We start from the raw sequence: 18,774 nt of genomic DNA on the forward strand, positions 1-18,774 counted from the left end.
CTATCAAACTTGGGCTGTCTATTGTGGAAGTCATAAGTGAGCTTTTCAAGAGGGAGAAAGTCAACAATCTGGTCAATCCACATTTTAAATGTAGGAGGGGAATTAGAGGCCCACAATAGAAGAATACATTTCTTAGCAAAGTATGTAATAGTCATAAGCAAATTTTCTCTGTCAGGATCAAGAACAAAGTCCTGCTGGGCATTAAGAAGATAGATACACGGGGTCATATCAAACTGTACCTCTAGTATTTTCTGTGCAGCAGTATGTATAGATTGACAGAATCTGGCAATCTCTCTATAGCTCCAAAATACATGCATATAGGTTCCACTTTCAGAGGTACATCTTTTACAGTTAGGAGACATATCTGTTTTCATTCTATGGAGTCTCAAAGGAGTATAATATAATTTGTACAAACATTTGTAATTAGATTCTTTCATTTTTACATTGGTAGAGGAGCAGTATACCCTGTCGCAAACCTCCGCCCATAACTCATCACTGACAGTCAGACCAAAGTAATTTTCCCAGATTATTTTCAAAGGAGTAAAGGAGGAGCCTCCTTTCTCAGAAAGGAGTCTATAGATGTAAGATATTTTGCCTTTAATGGATTGTGCTGTGACAAGAAGGGTTTCAACTTCATTCAACTGAGTTCTAAACCTCCTCTTGGAGGTAAATGAGGAAATGACATGTCTAATTTGAAGATTTTTTTTTTTTTATGGATCTTGGCACATCAAATTCACTGCAGAGCTCTTGAAAGGATTTCAGTGTAGTGGTTTTCTGATGAAATAGGTCTGAAAAGGTCCTGATTCCTAGAGTATGCCAAAGATTAAAGTTGGCATCCCTCAGGGCTTTTGGCAAGTCTGGGTTGCCTACTATAGGCGAGTGAGAACATATTTGGGAGGAAATGCCCAGGTATTTCTTACAGTCCCTCCACAGTAGTAGGGTGCTGTAAATCACAAAGGTTTTGGCTATGTTGCCCACTTCACTAAAGTTATTAATGAATATAATTGAGCTTAAGGGCAATGAACCACAGGATTGGGCTTCTATCTGAATCCACGTTGACTCGTCTGTTTGTGATCCATGTTAGCATGTTGCGGATTTGGGCAGACCAGTAGTACAATTGAAGGGAGGGAAGGGCAAGACCACCCTTAGATTCAGGTTTCAATAGAGTGGACAACTTGATCCTAGGTTTTTTATTGACCCATATAAATTTGGTGATGCTTTGGTTAGTTGTTTTGAAGAAGGAAACTGGGAGATAGCATGGAAGCATCTGAAATAAGTAGTTCAGTCTAGGGAGGACGTTCATACGGATGACATTAATTATTCCTACTAAGCTAATTGGGAGGGAGATCCAGGTTTGGAGATCGTTCTTGATTCGATCCAGGAGTGGAAGATAATTTTCCTTAAAAAGGCTATTCAGATCTGGTGTTATGAAGATCCCGTGGTATTGAAACCCCTGTGTTTTCCATTGGAAAGGACATAGTGTCTTCATAGAGCTGGTGAGTGTAATATTGAGAGGGCAGACAGTGGATTTGTTAAAATTGATCTTATAACCTGAAAACTTGCCATACTGAGCAATTGTGTCTAAAATGAGAGGGAGGGATTTCTCAGGGTTGGATATGTAGAGCAAGACATCATCCGCGTAAAGCGAAATCTTGTGCTGCAGGCCGCCTGCAGAAACACCCATAATACTTGGATTGCTCCTTATCAGCTCTGCCAGAGGCTCCGCCCCCAACAAGTAGAGCAGGGGGGACAGCGAGCACCCTTATCTTGTGCCCCGTCCCAAAGGGAATCTGTCAAAGTTCAGTCCATTAGTAGTCACCATGGCATTTGGATGAGAGTATAGTGATTTGATCCATTTAATAAAATTTGGGCCCATATTGAACTTTTCTAAGACTGAAAACAGAAAGCTCCACTCCATCCTGTCAAACGCCTTCTCAGCATCCAGTGAAGCCAGCAGGACAGGGGTCTTCTGTGCGTTTACTTGATCGATAATATCAAAAAGACGGCGAATGTTCTCAGAAGAGTATCTGTCTCTAATAAATCCAGTTTGGTCCACTTTTATTATTTTGGGAAGAAGAGTGTTTAGTCTTTTGGTGAGCAATTTGGTAATTATTTTATAGTCAAAATCCAACAAGCTTATGGGCCGGAAGGACGAGCAGGATAGGGGGTCCTTGTCCTTTTTTAGCAACACTGTAATGCGGGCTGTGTGCATTGAGTCTGGGAGAACTCAGTTTTTGAAAAAATCCTCCAGCAATTGGCATGAAGATATAGGGCGGAGTTGGGGCCAAAAAGCTTTGTAGAACTCTCTGGGGAATCCATCTGGGCCTGGGGACTTATTAGGTGGCATGGAGGTAATTGCCTCCAGGATCTCCTCAGGAGTGAAGGGGGAGTTGAGATCTTCTTGGTCGGTCTCTGATAGTTTAGGTAGCGAGATTCCCTCTAGGAAAGAGTGGAGTTCTGCCTCCGTGTGTTCTCTCTCAGAGGTGTATAGTTTGCAGCAAAAATCATGAAAAGTTCAATTGCTATTTTTGGGGTCGTATGTGACCTCGTCCTCTGCTGTTCGGATAGCCATGATTGTATGCTCTGACTGCTCCTTTTTTAATTGGTAAGCAAGCAATCTACTGGGCCTATTGCTATACTCATGGTATTTCTGTTTAGTAGTCCAAATTCAATTTAGCTTTGGCTGCTTTAAGATGACTCCAGGAGGTGCTGTCTGGGGATTGTTTATGTATTATTTCACAGCATTCCAGCTCCCTCTGAATATCTAGCCTGTGTGCTTCCATTGCTTTTTTCTTAGAGGAAGCATATGCGATTAGATGACCTCTTAGTGTGGCTTTAGCAGCGTCCCACATTGTGGCCGGAGAAACAGGAGAATCTTTGTTGTCTTGTTTGTAGTTGTCTATCCATGTAGTTACCAATGTATGGAACGCTTCGTTTGATTGCATGGAGGTGTTGAATTTCCAGCTCTTTGATCTCGGGATGTTTTTGCAGAGGTCAAAGCGGAGGTGGACAAAGGCGTGATCTGAAAGTGCTATGGGTCCGATTGTACATGTGGCTGAATTTATGAAACTCTTTGGGATAAAAATGTAATCTATACGGGAGTAGGTGTTATGGACATTAGAGTAGTATGTATAGTCCATAGATGAGCTATTAGTCTCTCTCCAGATATCTATCAGTCCCATCTCTTTAGTAAGAGAGTTCAACATCTTTGCAGATCTAGGATTTGTGGTGGGGACTTGAGATGATTTGTCTAGGGTTGGGTTAAGGGTACAATTAAAATCTCCGGCCACCATGCCAAAGGAGACACAATGCTCATTGAACAGGGTTATCATTTTTGACATGAAGGCAGGAGTATCTGTGTTAGGGGCATATATGTTTAATATAGTAATTGGTTGACCATATAGTGACCCAGTTATCAAAATAAATCTCCCCTCCGGATCAGATATGTTTTGTCAATTATGAATGGAACATTTTTTATGTATAAGTATGGCTGTGCCTCTACTGTTTGATTTGAAAGATGAGAAATACACCTGTCCCACCCAAGCTCTGCGGAGTTTGGCATGTTCAGCATCCCAGAGGTGTGTCTCTTGTAATAGCGCTATGTCTTCTTTTTCCTTTTTTAGAGCACATAGTATCTTTTTCCGTTTTATTGCATGCCCTAGACCATGGCAGTTCCATGTCAATAGATTTAAGGTACTAGTCATCGTCATCGAACAGTAATCGAACTTTAGTGCAAGTCATCGCTGGGTAAAAGTGGATAGTAAGTTACAGCTGCGTTCACATAAAAGGAAAATAAATGGTGTACATAAAATAATAATCTCTGAACACCCCAGCCGAGTTCCCAAACAACTCGACACATCCCGTTGGATCTATTAGTTTGGCGTTTCCCACTGTGATGGTGTTGTTTTTCGCCGCCTGTAGGACTCGTTCCTTGTCGGTGAATCTCAGGAAACGTATGGTGGTTGGGCGCGGTGGTTGTCTGGCTGCTGGTGGGGGCCTCAGTGCTCGGTGAGCTCTCTCGAGTTCTATGGGCCGGTCGGTGGACAGGTGGAGCCACTCTGGAAGTTTGTCTTATAGGTAGCGGATCAGTGGCATGTTTCCCTCTTGTTTATGATAATCTTGTTGTTGATGTCAGGCAAAGCGTTTTCCGGGATTGTCACCTTCCCACTGAGCTGAGAGTTAATGGCATCCAATTTAGTGTTTAGTTCTGTACGTTGGGATTTCAACTCAGAAAGGATGTCTTCGACAGAGTGCGAGGTTGGCATTCGTTGTGCCTCGGGGGGGAGCGGGTTCTCTTGCTCCTGGCTAATGGCGCTAGTTTTTTCTGAAGCTAGCTTCTTCTTGGAGGATTTTTCCGTCGCTAATACTCGAGTCCGGGTAAAAATGTCACCTGTATTGTTGCCTTTTGTAGCCGCCATGACTTTTTCTTACTAAAGCTAAATGAGTTTGAACTTGGAGTGGAGGTAAGATTAGGAATTGGAAACTACTTGTGCGGAGCTCTTAGTTCATGCGGCCATCTCGTTCAAGGGTCACGTGATCCCCCCCCCATATATTTTTATTGATCCCAATTGCATTGTGTCCATGTTCTGTCCTATAAGAGAGTTTCAAAGGAAGATAAAATATGTCAAAGAATAGTCTTACAAGTATTAAAACATATATACTAAATAAATATGGAAGATTGAAAGATAAATGGCATCGACATACAATTGAATGTAAAATAGAAGAACATATTGGAGAATGCACTAGCCAATACAGTACTGCCATACAGTAACAGTACTGCCATACAGGCCTAATATCACATTTCAAGATATCTTTGAACACAAATTGTTCAATATTTTATCAGGCTAACTTGAAAGATTATACGCAACATTTTGCTGCGTGGCAATACTGTGCTTGGATTCTGAAGGGCATTCATACAAAAGAGGTTGTCTAGACACTGTATTAATATCATTACGCATTTGAATCCCATCTACAGCTACCATCTAAGATATTAATTTCCCTCCACAAGGGGGCGTACATGTAACGTTTCCAAAATGGGATAGTATTGTCCATGTAACGTTTCCAAAATGGGATAGTATTGTCCATGTAAGGTTTCCAAAATGGGATAGTATTGTACATGTAACGTTTCCAAAATGGGATAGTATTGTACATGTAACGTTTCCAAAATGGGATAGTATTGTACATGTAACGTTTCCAAAATGGGATAGTATTGTACATGTAACGTTTCCAAAATGGGATAGTATTGTACACGTAACGTTATGCCCCCCTGTGAGTTAATAGTATTGCATGCAGCAGCAGGCTATTTAAAGACGAAGACCTCCATTGACGATTCAGTTCGTTGTAACATCTCGTCTGGATAGGTCATCGACCTTAGTTAGTTAGTTAGTTAGCGTTAGCTAGTTCATTCTCACAAAAGTGAGAACTGCTCTAGATTGGAAACTTACATTAATGAGTGTAAAGCCATGTTGGCTTTATGGAAATTATATTCAATATATGGGAAAGAATATAGTTAAGGGAAATAAACCAAACCTAGTTGTGCCTAGTTAGGACATAACGGTATCTAGCTAGATAACGGTACTGTACTTTAGCTCACACAACGCCGACGATCAAACCCGGCTTTCAAATATTTACGGTATTAACTATAGTAACGTTATGGAAGATATTCACAGAAAACCATCATTGTCTTCGTTATTCATTATTAGTATGTTCTATTATTATATAAATTATTTCGAGACATATTCAGAGCCAAACATCAACCCAACTTAACCTTTTTAACTTGTTGTCGCATCCAAACGTGTCACCATCGTTTTCAGTTGTAATTGCGAAGTTCCCGGAAGAAGTCCAGCAACAACGGAGGTTCCTCGATGAACCCACCTTCTAACAAGTTCTTTGAAGAACCTTTTGGGGCTGTTTTTCATTGACCAAGAACCGTACGGTTCTTAGGAGATCTGAGAACAACTCCAGTTGAACCCTTCATTTTTAGAGTTGTAGTCTGCTCTATTTACTCTCAGATTCAAAACATGATGATTAGCATCAACGATCAAGTCAGCTGCTGCTGCTCCAATACAGTATGAGGTTAGACGGTGAACTGACATTGAACTGGGCAGTCAGCTGCTGCTGCTCTAATACAGTATGAGGTGAGACGGTGAACTGACGTTGAACTGGGCAGTCAGCTGCTGCTGCTCCAATACAGTATGAACACACAACACTATGTGTGGAGAACAAAAGTTACAGCACACCAACATCAAAACCTCATCCCAACTGTAAAGTATGGTGGAGGGAGCATCATGGTTTGGGGCTGCTTTGCTGCCTCAGGGCCAGGACAGCTTGCTATCAGCGATGGAAAAATGAATTCCCAAGTAAATCAAGACATTTTGCAGGAGAATGTTAGTCTGTCTGTCCGCCAGTTGAAGCTCAACAGAAGTTGGGTGATGCAACAGGACAACGACTCAAAACACAGAAGTAAATCAACAACAGTATGTATATAGTCTGTCATTGATGGAATTGAAAAAGCCTACTGCACATTGTGGTGGAAATTCTAACCAATCAGGAGAGACTTTGTAATTTCTTCAAACAATCAACCTTTGTTTGATAAGAATTGCAATAATGTAGCTGGTCAGCCCTACACTCTGAGGTGGAAGGCCGAGAGCTCGATGACACAAGGAGTTCAGAGGCCTTATACATTCAAACTATCTTGTGCATATAGAAAACACGTGATCTTTGTATGTGTACATGGGTGGAGAACGAGACACAGACTAACTGTGAATTGGTCGTCTCGTTCTGTAGCAACAGCTTGTTATTCTAGTCTTCTAGTGAGGTGTCAGAACAACAGGAAATCACTCTAGACACAGTTCCTCTGAAGTCAATCAACGGTTCTCTGAATTGGGCCAAGTGCCTTTGGCCTGTCTGTCCAGAGGGTGTGTGGTTGCACACCCACACAAATATACACACAAATATCTCGACCTTAAAGAGATCCTTGAACACATTAGAAGTCATAAACTTAAAGTGGTTATCATAGATTTTTCCTTCACAACATTGATAAATCAGATCCAGACTGAACTGTGAGTTGTAGTTTCCAACAGGCCAATCAATATTCCTCATAGTTTAGCGCATAAAATGTAATTCACTACAATGACCATAATTCATTGCCTTGTCTGTTTCTTTTACACCTGTTATGTAAAAGAGACAGACGAATGCACGATGGTCAATGCTATCTGGGATCCTTGGGAAATCCCTATCCTAAACCCTACCTTAACCCCTACCTTAACCCTTTTAAATGTCAACTTCAATGGGCTAGGGACGTCCCAAGGATGTATCTCTACCTGAAAATACATTATCTAAGTAATTGATAGTTGGTATAAAGCCTTATTTATTGTAATGAACTACTAAAATAGTGATTTTGTCAGAGGGAATAAACAGCAGCGCTACACGTTATTCACTGACTGATCCATTCATCCTTCCATCCCTCCTCAGCCTTCCTCTCCTCTGAAGACCCAGTGAGGGTGGAGCTCAGTCAGAGAGCTGTTGAGGGACTGGTTAGGAAGAACACTTCTTCAGCCAGAGAGGTGAGAGGTCACACAAATATTTATGCCCCCTTAGCGGTTCATCACGTCAGCAAAAGGGAATGTTCCATCATCAATGTTTATTTACATTAGTCCAAATTGTCCACTGATATTGTTGTAATTTCTTACCCCTTTTGGCTGTATGAAAGTTAATTTCATCTCAGGAACACACATTTGTTCTTTGAAATTATGAAGGTCATTTATATTAAATGTACTTTTCTCCACTCATTCACCCCATCCTGGTAGATCCGAACCTAATCCAGCTTGGAGTGATCAGATGACAGAAGTCACATTTAGGTGCCAGGTGTAACTGAGGCCATAGATGCTCCATATCCATTACTTTGAGTGTTTTATATAATATGACTAAATGTGTTTCTGTGTTGCAGGGGCAGTCAAGAAATGGAACAGCAAAGGAACATGACATAATCAGAGCTGTGGGAAACCACCTCAAGCCCCTGGTAGAGCCGGGGGTGGTGTTTACTACTCCGCCTCGCCTTCAGCAGGCTGGAAAAGTGGGATTGATACTGTTGTTCATACTAAGATGGACCAAGAGTCTGTTGATAGGTCAGTCATTGCAAAACAAATTATCCCAATATGTTCAAATCAAATCAAACTGAAATGAAAATAAACATATTTAGTACAAAAACAATAACTTAAAGACTAATGAGCATCTAAGGAAATGTCATTGATTAAAATGTTAAAATATCCAACCCAAAATATTAGCTTGTTTTTTTAGGAGTGGCTCTGAAAGACATTATGGCGGTGTCCACTGGAAGTTGACTAGTAACAACAACTGGGACCTAAAAGACACCCACCACGAGACCCACTAAATCTGCCCAAGAAGAGGCAAACAAAAGAAAACACACCAAACTTAAAGACAGGACGCAAACCAAAAAGGTGGTTAAAATAATTTATTACAATCAATACCATTCATACTATTACAAAATCATAATTCTCATTCATTCTTAATTAATTGTATTTACAAAAACATCAAACAAAAACAAACCTCAGGGGAGCATCGTCCCTCCCCGTCATACCTAACCAATACCTAACCCTTTCCCTATCTCCCCTTCCCTAATCTATCCCCTTACCAAACTCACTCTAACACTCCCAGCCCTAAACCCCCTTTCCACCTCTCCCGTGCCGCATGCTTCCCCCACTTCCTCTCCTCCCTCTTCATCTTCCCCCTCAAATCACCTTCCACCCTTCTCACTATCCCTTCCACCCCCCAATCTCTCCCTGTCTTGACTAAATTCTGCCTGGCTTCCCACAGTCCCTTTTTAAAGACACTCATGAGAAGCCACAGCAGAAACCTGTCCCTATCCGTTCCCTTTGCTCTCCCTACGCCTCTCTCTAGCCTAGCCCATGTCAAAACAAAATCACTCCTAACCACACCTAGCATTACCCGTGCCCTAGCCCAGACTAGTCCGGCAAAGGCACAGTCCCAAAAGGCATGGCGCACAGTCTCCTCCCTGCCACAAGAGGATCTTGGACAGGTGGGGGATTACACCAAACTATACCGGTACAAGATGGCACGTACCGGCAAGCACTTATGGAGGCCCAACCAATTCAGGTCCTTGAGCCTATTGTCCAGGCCCCGCGCCTGCACTCCCTCCCAGACCACTGACGAGATGCCCGCTACAGGCACAGGACTCCCTGCCTGCCTGACCTCCTCGTACAGGTGCCTGTGGTCTAAACCTACTCGGGCAACTTCAACCTCGGGGTGCGCACGCAGCCACTTGGCCGCATGGCCAAAATGCCACGGCAGCTGTTCCGCCCGAGGACCCGCGTTAGACCACACCATTACGCTTCTCGCCTTATACGAGAAGAACACCCGCAGGAGGTAACCGGACGGGTGTATAACCGGACGAGCAAGCTCCGTCAACAAGAAAGAAACAAAAATGGCGTCCAGCTTGAGGGGGAAATGTGGTACCCCCCTACCTCCCTCCCCGATGGGACAGATCATGCGTGCCCTGGCGACCCACTCGCACCTGCCACTCCACATAAACTGAAACACAAGCCTTACTAGAGGCCTCCTCAGACAAGCCGGCAATGGGTAGATGTATGCCACATACAAAAGAGACGGCAACACATCCACCTTTAGGACCAGGACTTTGCCCATAAAAGACAAATACCTAGCCTTCCACATTGCTAGCTTCCTCTGTACCACTGCGATACGCATGTTCCAGTTTAGCGTCGCTGAGCCGGAGGTCTCAAAATGAACCCCGAGAATCCTCAGGGCCCCTTCACAGAGAGATAAGCCCCCAGGCACATCCGTTCTACCGCGCCATCTTCCGAAAAACTTGACGGAAGACTTTGCATGGTTCAGAACCGCTCCCGACGCTCGGATGAAATCCCCAAAGATGGCAAGGGACCTTGTCAGGCACGAGTCCTTGCACAACAACAAGGAAGTGTCGTCGGCGTACTGCGTCATCTTAACACGCAGCCCACCGCTTCCAGGGATCAACAAGCCTTCCACACCTGTGTCTGCCCTAATGGCAGCCCCCAGAGGCTCCATGTACAGAACGAAGAGCCGAGAGTGGGCATCCCTGCCTGACCCCAGACGAGAGGTCAAAAACGTCACCTAAGTGACTATTTACACTAACTCGACACCCCGCTCCGACATATAAAGTACGGATCCATCCTATAAACTTCTCCCCAAATCCTAATCTACCTAACACCCTGAATAGAAAAGATCTATTCACGCGATCAAAAGCTTTCGCCTGATCTAGCGCTGCTACCATTAAAGGCAGCCCTCTATCTTCAACCCAAGCGATGGAATCCCTGATCAACTGTAGGTTCCATCTTATAGAGCGGCCCTCTACCCCGCACGTCTGATCCTCGTGGACGACGTAGGGAAGGGCTGTGCGCAACCGGTCTGCTAAAACCTTTGCAAGAATCTTGTAATCTACGCACAGCATGGTCAATGGCCGCCAGTTGCCAAGGTCAGTTGCTTCCCCCTTCTTATAAAGAAGTGACAGCACACCAACAGCCATTGATCCCCCCGGGACCCCCGTCTCAAGGATGGCCTTCAAGACTTCGAGAACCACTGGTCCAAGTATACCCCAAAACTTGAGGTAAAACTCAGCCGGCAGCCCATCCATCCCAGGCACCTTCCCTTTTCCCATCCTCCTAAGAGCGCTCTCAACCTCTTCTAGTGAGATCTGGGCCTCCATCACGTCTCTAATGTCCTCTGGCAACCGCCGGGACAAGTGTTCTAAAAACACGTTTCCCTGCTCTACATCTATTTCCCTTTCCTTAAATAAACCTTGGAAATGATCAGTTGTCACCCTGACCATTTCCTCTGGTTTACTTACTATACTACCATTTTCTTCCCTAACTCCCTTCATTACCTTCCTACTCTGTCTGGCCCTAACCGACTTAAAGAACATAGCGGAACAAGTCTCATTATGTTCTAGAAAGCCACTATGCGCACGCTCCAGGAAAGCTCGAGCCTTCTGCTCCTGCAGCTCCCTGAGCTGCGCCTTTAGGGCTGCGAATCTCTCCCAGTCAATCGACCCGCCGAGGTTGCCTGCCTCGTACTCGAGTTCAATTAACCTTTGGATACGATCCACCTCCCTCCTTTCCTCCCTTTTTTTCCTTCTACAATATCCTATTATAAAAGCCCTTATCCTCCCCTTGACTAAATCCCACCACTCTAACACCCCCTCGCACATGGACCGGAGGCCGTCAAGCCTCCGAAAGAAACAAAAAAATGCGTCAACGAAAGCCTGCTCCTCCAGTATATCCCGATCTAACTTCCAGTACCCCCTACCGAAGAGGCAGACTGGCGACCCCACCTGCAGGAACACCCCGTCGTGATCCGTGAAGAAAACAGGCAACAGCCGCCCAGACAACTGACCCAAAGACCTGGATACAAAAATGTAGTCGAGCCTCCGCGCAACCCCCCTGGAGTTGCGCCATGTAGGACCGACCATTGCCGGAGTAGTGTGCAGGCCACCATCAACCAGACCATGGCAAGCCATTAGCCCAGAGATGGCACCTGCACTGCTATCACCGCCTAACCCTAAATCTATATTAAAGTCTCCTCCTATCACCAAGTGCCTGTTTGTAACACACAGGGGCGCCAGACAGTCCACCATCTCCCTCCTGTCTGCCGCCACCTGTGGCCCATACACCCCAATTAACCTATATCTAGCTTCTCTAAACTTAACATCTATCCCCAAAACTCTACCCTGCATTATTACAAAAGTGTTCTCTATTTTAACCTCTCTATGCCCACACAAAATCCCTACTCCTGTTGAGTGCACCCCTCCTATGCCCCAAAAAGATTCCCCCTTATCCCACTCCCTCTTAAATCTACACACATCCCCACCATCCCTCAGGTGAGCCTCCTGTAAAAAACAGAAATCAAACCCCACACCCTCTAAATAACAAAAAACCGCCCTCCTTTTAACATTATCCCTTAACCCCCTAACATTTAGACTAAAAAAAGAAACAGAACTATTCATTTAATTATTTACAACAAATAAAAACCCCAAAACCCAAAGAAAAACCAGGAGACTCACCCGATGCTCCCCTGGTCCATCTCCACCGGCGGGGACGTCCTCTCCTCTCCTGACGCCCCCCCGTCCTCCATCCCAACCCATGATCCAGGCAGTGTGTTGGGTCCTCCCTCCCCACCCACCATCCCCCCCTCCCTGTTTGCCTCGGGGCTGCATATAGGGGACCCCATCTCCCCAAACAGGAGTTGGGATCCCTCTAGCAAACAACCCACCGACCCCTCACTGGAGTCATCCACTAAAATGCAAGGGGCTGAGGCAAACCGGGAGGACAAATTACCCTCCCCTCCCCCCCCGCCACTCTCTTAACCCCCCCCTCCCCCTCCACACCCCCCTCCCTCTCACTTCCTGCCAAGCTCCCCCTCTTTATCCCTTTCTTCTTTGGTGAAGGAGGTAGCGGGGAGACACAACGTCCCATCCCCACTAACCCCTCCACCAAATCCCTCATTTCGACCTCGAGGAAGCCTGGCAGGCTGTCCCCCCACTCCTTCCCCCCCATCTCCCCCCCCTACCACCTCCACTCCTCCCTCCTTCTCCGTCACTGTCCCTGTTCCCTCTTCCACTCCTTCTCGTACCACTGTCCCCTTCTCCCTCTTCTCAGCTCCTCCACCTTCTTCCGTCCCCTTTTTCTTCTCTCCTTCTGTTCCATTATTTTCTTCTCCTCGCCTCTTTCTTCCCACCTCATCCTTCTTCCCATCTTCTTCCTGCGCCGTCTTTTCCCCTGTGCCATCCATGCAATCCGCACGCGTCCTTTCTTTCCTCCCCCCATCCCCCGCTCCCCCCCCAGCTGCAGACGCGTATGACCTGTGACGAGCCGGGCAATCACGCCACAGGTGTGCTCTTGAGCCACACCCGTGGCAAGCCTTGGGCTCGTCACACTCCTTGGCCTCGTGCTCTTCCGACCCACAAAAACAACATTTCTTGGCGCTGCACGAGGCCAGGATATGGCCGTAGGCCATACAACGCCTGCAGAACGGGGGCTGACGTGCATAGTAGAGTGTTCCCCTGTCAGCCCCCAGGGAGAACATCGCCGGAGGATGGAGGTAGCCATCCACACTCTTCGGGGACTCCCTGAGTAACGCCTGGAAACCTCTCCTCCCATTCCAGAAACCCAGGGAGTCCCTGAGGTACCTCGCTGAGGAGACATTGTCCATGTACCTCCCCAGAAAGGCCCTCACCTCTTCATCTTTCACATGCGGATTGTACATGGTTACGGTGACCACCCTGAAGTTGTTCTTCGCCAGGCTGGTCACCGCATAATGGCACAGGGGTCCCGTTTTCTCCGCTTCCTTTGCCATCTTCATTACTTCGTCATGTTTCTCTTGCTTGTGAAACGTCACATCAAAACCCTTTTCATTTGGGTTGCCTTGAAGGCAGAGTACTTCCTTCACCTCTATCCTGAGGCATCCCATCAATATGGTCCTTCCAAAAGTTTCCCTGCCCCAAGGTTCCATCTCCTTTTCAGTCCATGAAAATCTTACGGAATTTGCTATACCAATCCCCGGAACCGACCAGGTTTGCTTGTTTGTATTCATTTTTTTTCTTCCAAAAAAAAAAAAAAGCTCTCTTCAGAAAGAAGCTTCAACACCAAACTTAGACAGGAAGCCAACCAAAAAGGTGGAGCACCTAAAGGTGTTGACTCTCCACATCTATCAAGACAACTGGAGCATTGGGCCAGACACTCTTAAAAAGAACCTGGACCAGCTCAGGTGAAACACCTTCCCACTAACGAGATGGACAAGCCAGCACAGGTGTAACACATACTGACTAACTAGGTGACACCAATCAGTGCGTCCTACATGCTAACGAGCTATACGCGCTAACGAGCTATACGCGCTAAAGTCCAACCTCAAAACATAAATGGAAAAACCAGACTGTAACACCTTAAAAGAATGCGCACCACCAACAGAAAACAACTTCCATTTCACAATATAATCAACTAAAATGCTTCACCTTCACCAATATAAACATGGTGTCTACTGGCTATCAACAATTAAAAACAAGAAAAAAAACGTGTATTTTTTCCCTTCCTAAAACCCACTAGCTTCTAGAACTCTCATCTTCCTAAAACCCACTAGCTTCTAGAACTCTCATCTTCCTGAAACTCACTAGCTTCTAGAACTCTCGTCCCCTTGGAACGAGCCCAAACACAACTCATCTCGAATACAGAAATTCCAAATAATTTGTGTTCCATGGAACACACAGGCTAAACACAAAACACAAATATTTTTGACTGCCCAACCTTGAGACAATCAGAAACCAAGTTGTCCTCTCCATGGACACAAGCACCAAAAACACTGTTGTTTTGACAAGTAGCAATAACTCACTGATATTGATTAGGGGGGAGATTAGGTTGTATTTGCTGTTGAAACTAACATTTAGAAATGGGAGATATCTTTTAGCACACTGGTTAGAAGACAACCTGCAGAAGACAGTCAGCTACATTTTGGAGTGATGCATTTATATGTAGGGGTCGCTAAACAAAGAACACAACACTTATGTCATAACTCATCGATATCGTGTTAAAATCAATTGTGCAAGATGAGGGAGATGAGGTTGCACATATAGATGAAACTAACAGCTCAAAAACCACACGTAATCTGGGAATAATGTGTACATCACTGGTTAGAGGACAATTTGTATAAAACAGATCTCTACATTTAGAAGTGTTGCATTTTGATTCAAGTGGGTCACCAACACGGGAAGTGTAACACAGCTCTTTTTGTGTTTGTCACTTTTTGTTAAATCACATAAATAGTACTCTTTCAATTCAGAGCCTGGATTTTTTCTGAGGCTAATATCCATATCATGTTGAAATCAAAAGATAAGTGGGCAAACGTTTAGGCTTCTACATTGTGACATTATTAAAATACTCCTACTACAAAGTCTTAACATTCAACATTGACATTAATTCATTGATATCATGAAACAACTCTTTCATGTATTTTCTGATGCTTGATCAGACAGAGTATCTCTTGTCACATTGATTACAGCTATAAGATGTCTCTCCTGTGTGTGTTCTCTGGTGTGCAGTCAGATGGCCAGCTGTAAAAATAACTCTTCCCACATTGATCACAGATATAATATTTATCTCCTGTGTGTGTTCTCTGGTGTACTGTCAGATTGCCAGATTGAACAAAACTTTTCCCACATTAAGTACAGTTATAAGATTTCTTTCCTGTGTGTGTCCTCTGGTGAGACATCAGGCTGCTAAGGTTAATAAAACTCTTCCCACATTCATTACAGCTATACGGTTTCTCTCCTGAGTGTGTTATCTTGTGTGATATCAGGCTGCTTAGCTGAGTAAAACTCTTCCCACATTGAGTACAGCTAAAAGGTTTCTCTCCTGTGTGTGTTTTCTGGTGTGATATCAGGCTGCTTAGCCGAGTAAAACTCTTCCCACATTGACCACAGCTACAGATAGATATAAGATAACATTCCTGTGTGTGTTCTCTGGTGTGATGTCAGGCTGGTTTAATGAGAAAAACTATTCCCACATTGAGTACAGCTATAAGGTTTCTCTACTGTGTGGATTCTCTGATGAATTATAATGCTTGCTGAGGTGAATCTCTTCCCACCATCAGAGCAGCAGCGAGGTTTCTTCCCTGTGGATCTCTGCGGGTGTTTCTTATTAAGGTGTTCTGATGTGGAGAGATTCTTCTCTGCCTTGTCAGCATCATGATGTTGTTGAGGCTACCCAGAGGACCCACGGTAGTCCCGACTCTCCTGTGTGAACAACAAAGTCAGACAGATAGTTAAAGGCCGACAACAGCGGAAATCCACTGTAAAAAGTGATGCCAACAGCGTAGTCATGATGTTGTACAACAATTGACGTCTGTAATGAATGTAATGATTATTTGACATTTGTCTTAAAATGAGCAAGAACAGTCATTTTGTCTTGTTTTCACATTAGTATTAACATCTAAGCTTGTAGAATTGAAATAAGTTATTCATGTTGTTGAAATCCTAAGCAGTGTGCCAGACGACTTTTGGTCTCCAATATAGGTCCCTTTCTGTGTTTAATAAAATTGAGGCACGAGGGCGATGCAAACGCAAACAATCTGGTTGTAGAAACCCCTCCCTGCTAATGAGGAAACCACTAGTTATGGATGTAGTATATCTGGTAATGAGGAAACCAATAGTTCTGGATGTAGGTTGTATCTCTAGGACATGCCAGTAGGTTACAGTAGGTTTTATCTCTAGGTCATGCCAGTAGGTTACAGTAGGTTGTAACTATTTAGGTCATGCCAGTAGGCTACAATAGGTTGTATCTCTCTAGGACATGCCAGTAGGCTACAGTAGGTTGTATCTCTCTAGGTCATGCCAGTAGGTTACAGTAGGTTGTATACAAGTGGTTGTATAGGTCATGCCAGTAGGTTACATCTCTCTAGGTCATGCCAGTAGGATACAGTAGGTTGTATCCAAGTGGAAACAATTATCAACCCAATGTGGAAAGTGTCGAATTTGGTCAACAACCAAATGAATGGCTTATTTGCTACGTTAGGTTTACTTGATCTAACAGAAGTTTCGTAAAGCTTAAGTTATGACATACCACAACTTTGATAAAAACACTATAGGAGTTGTCTCCAGATCGCTACGCATGTTCATGCTAGTAGCTTAGCATCTCTCTCCATTGAATACAGGCGATTGATGTCAACAACCCTCATAGAATATAAACAATAGATTACAATAATATGTATCCACCAATCCAAAGACAGGATAGGCGGGAGAAAGACAACCCACAGTGCCGCTTTGTGGACAACGACTCCCCTTGTTAGGGCGAAAAGACATCTTGTCAGTATATCTATAATCTTTGGTGTAGCCAACCCAACTCTCACATGTCACTATTGGGGGGCTCGGTTTGTAGTAAAACATCACTACATTAAAATCACTACATGCCGTGCCCCCCAGTCTGCAGATAGACCTTTCTCAAATATATATGTTAAGTCACTTTTTGGAAACGGAACCGAGAAAACAAGAGGTAGCTTGCTCTCTACGTCGTCTGATTCTAGACATATCAGTCATCATCCCAGGGCCCTCCGTTGAAGAGGTATTGACGAGCCAACTCCGAATATCGAAACTAAAAAACGAATTTAAGGCGGTACTTACTGGTGTTAATCAGATCTCCTATCTCCACCTCTTCATCTTTCAATGTGACAGTAATCTCCCCTTCCTTCTTCACTCCAAAAACTGCATCCTCCTCTTCTTTTACTGTAACATCCTCCTCCTCTTCCACTGAAACGTCTTTCTCTTCTTCTTTCACTGTAATAGCCTCACCTTATACTTCTTGTTTTACTGTGACATCCTCTTCTTCCTCCTCCTCTTTCACGACAATGTTCAGCCCCTGAGCTTCTTTCTCCGTCCATCCTCCTCTTCTTTAACAGGAGGAGAGTAGTTTAGGGAGCTCATGGTCGGGGATGTTAGCTAGCTATCATTAGCGACTAGGCTAGTGCTAACTTAACCAGCCAGCTACTATAGCTGACTAATAAAAAACTACGTAATATCAAATAGGTTAACAAGTAGATACGACAGAAGTGTGTACACCGAAAGCATATAAATACATCGAAAGCATATAAATATCTTGAATCTTTCGGCTATGTTGGCTAGCAAGCTACCGAGGTGGTTGACGAGCTGTTTCTGAAGAACCGTCCACTAGATTATACGTCACGCTGGCAGCGTCGCCTATTATATTGAGACATACAAAAGACAGGAATGTGTTGATTGATTATTGAGAATAAAAAATGTTTACTACAGCACATTTAAAGCAGTTTAATTAAGTCAAACTAAATCTAAATAAGTAGCTAGCTACTGTAGGTCCATACTGCTCCTACATGGTGAAACAATACATCATGTAGATGTATATCATGAACAGACTAGGTCTATACTGCTCCTACATGGTGAAACAATACATCATCATACACTACCATTCAAAAGTTTGGGGTCACTTAAAAATGTCCTTGTTTTTTTAAGGAAATCAAATTTTTTCATTTATTTACATGTTTGTACATGTACATCTTTGTCATTATGGGGTATTGTGATGTCATTATGGGGCAATGTGATGTCATTATTGGGTATTGTGTAGATTGATGAGGGTAAAAAATTATTGAATCCATTTTAGGATAAGGCTGTAACGTAACAAAATGTGGAAAAAGTGAAGGGGTCTGAATACTTTCCAAATGTGCTGTATATATAGGGGCAGTACTTAGTGACATCACTTCATGAAACAGGAGGTACAAATATATAACATAGATTCACAATATCAAGTACACTCCAGCCCAGCCACAATCCTAGAGGTTCACTGATGATCAACCTCCTCCTTCACATCTGACTCCTGATGATCAACCTCCTCCTTCACATCTGACTCCTGATGATCAACCTCCTCCTTCACATCTGACTCCTGATGATCAACCTCCTCCTTCACATCTGACTCCTGATGATCAACCTCCTCCTTCACATCTGACTCCTGATGATCAACCTCCTCCTTCACATCTGACTCCTGATGATCAACCTCCTCCTTCACATCTGGCTCCAGTCATCAATCCAGAGCATCTTCATTTTGGGGGGAATCCCGATGGATGACCTCATCCAATAGGACGTCATCACCAAATCAAATCAAATGTATATATATAGCCCTTCGTACATCAGCTGATATCTCAAAGTGCTGTACAGAAACCCAGCCTAAAAAGATG

Source organism: Oncorhynchus clarkii, chromosome 13 (assembly GCF_045791955.1).
Source record: "Oncorhynchus clarkii lewisi isolate Uvic-CL-2024 chromosome 13, UVic_Ocla_1.0, whole genome shotgun sequence".
In the NCBI taxonomy this organism is placed as follows: domain Eukaryota; kingdom Metazoa; phylum Chordata; class Actinopteri; order Salmoniformes; family Salmonidae; genus Oncorhynchus; species Oncorhynchus clarkii.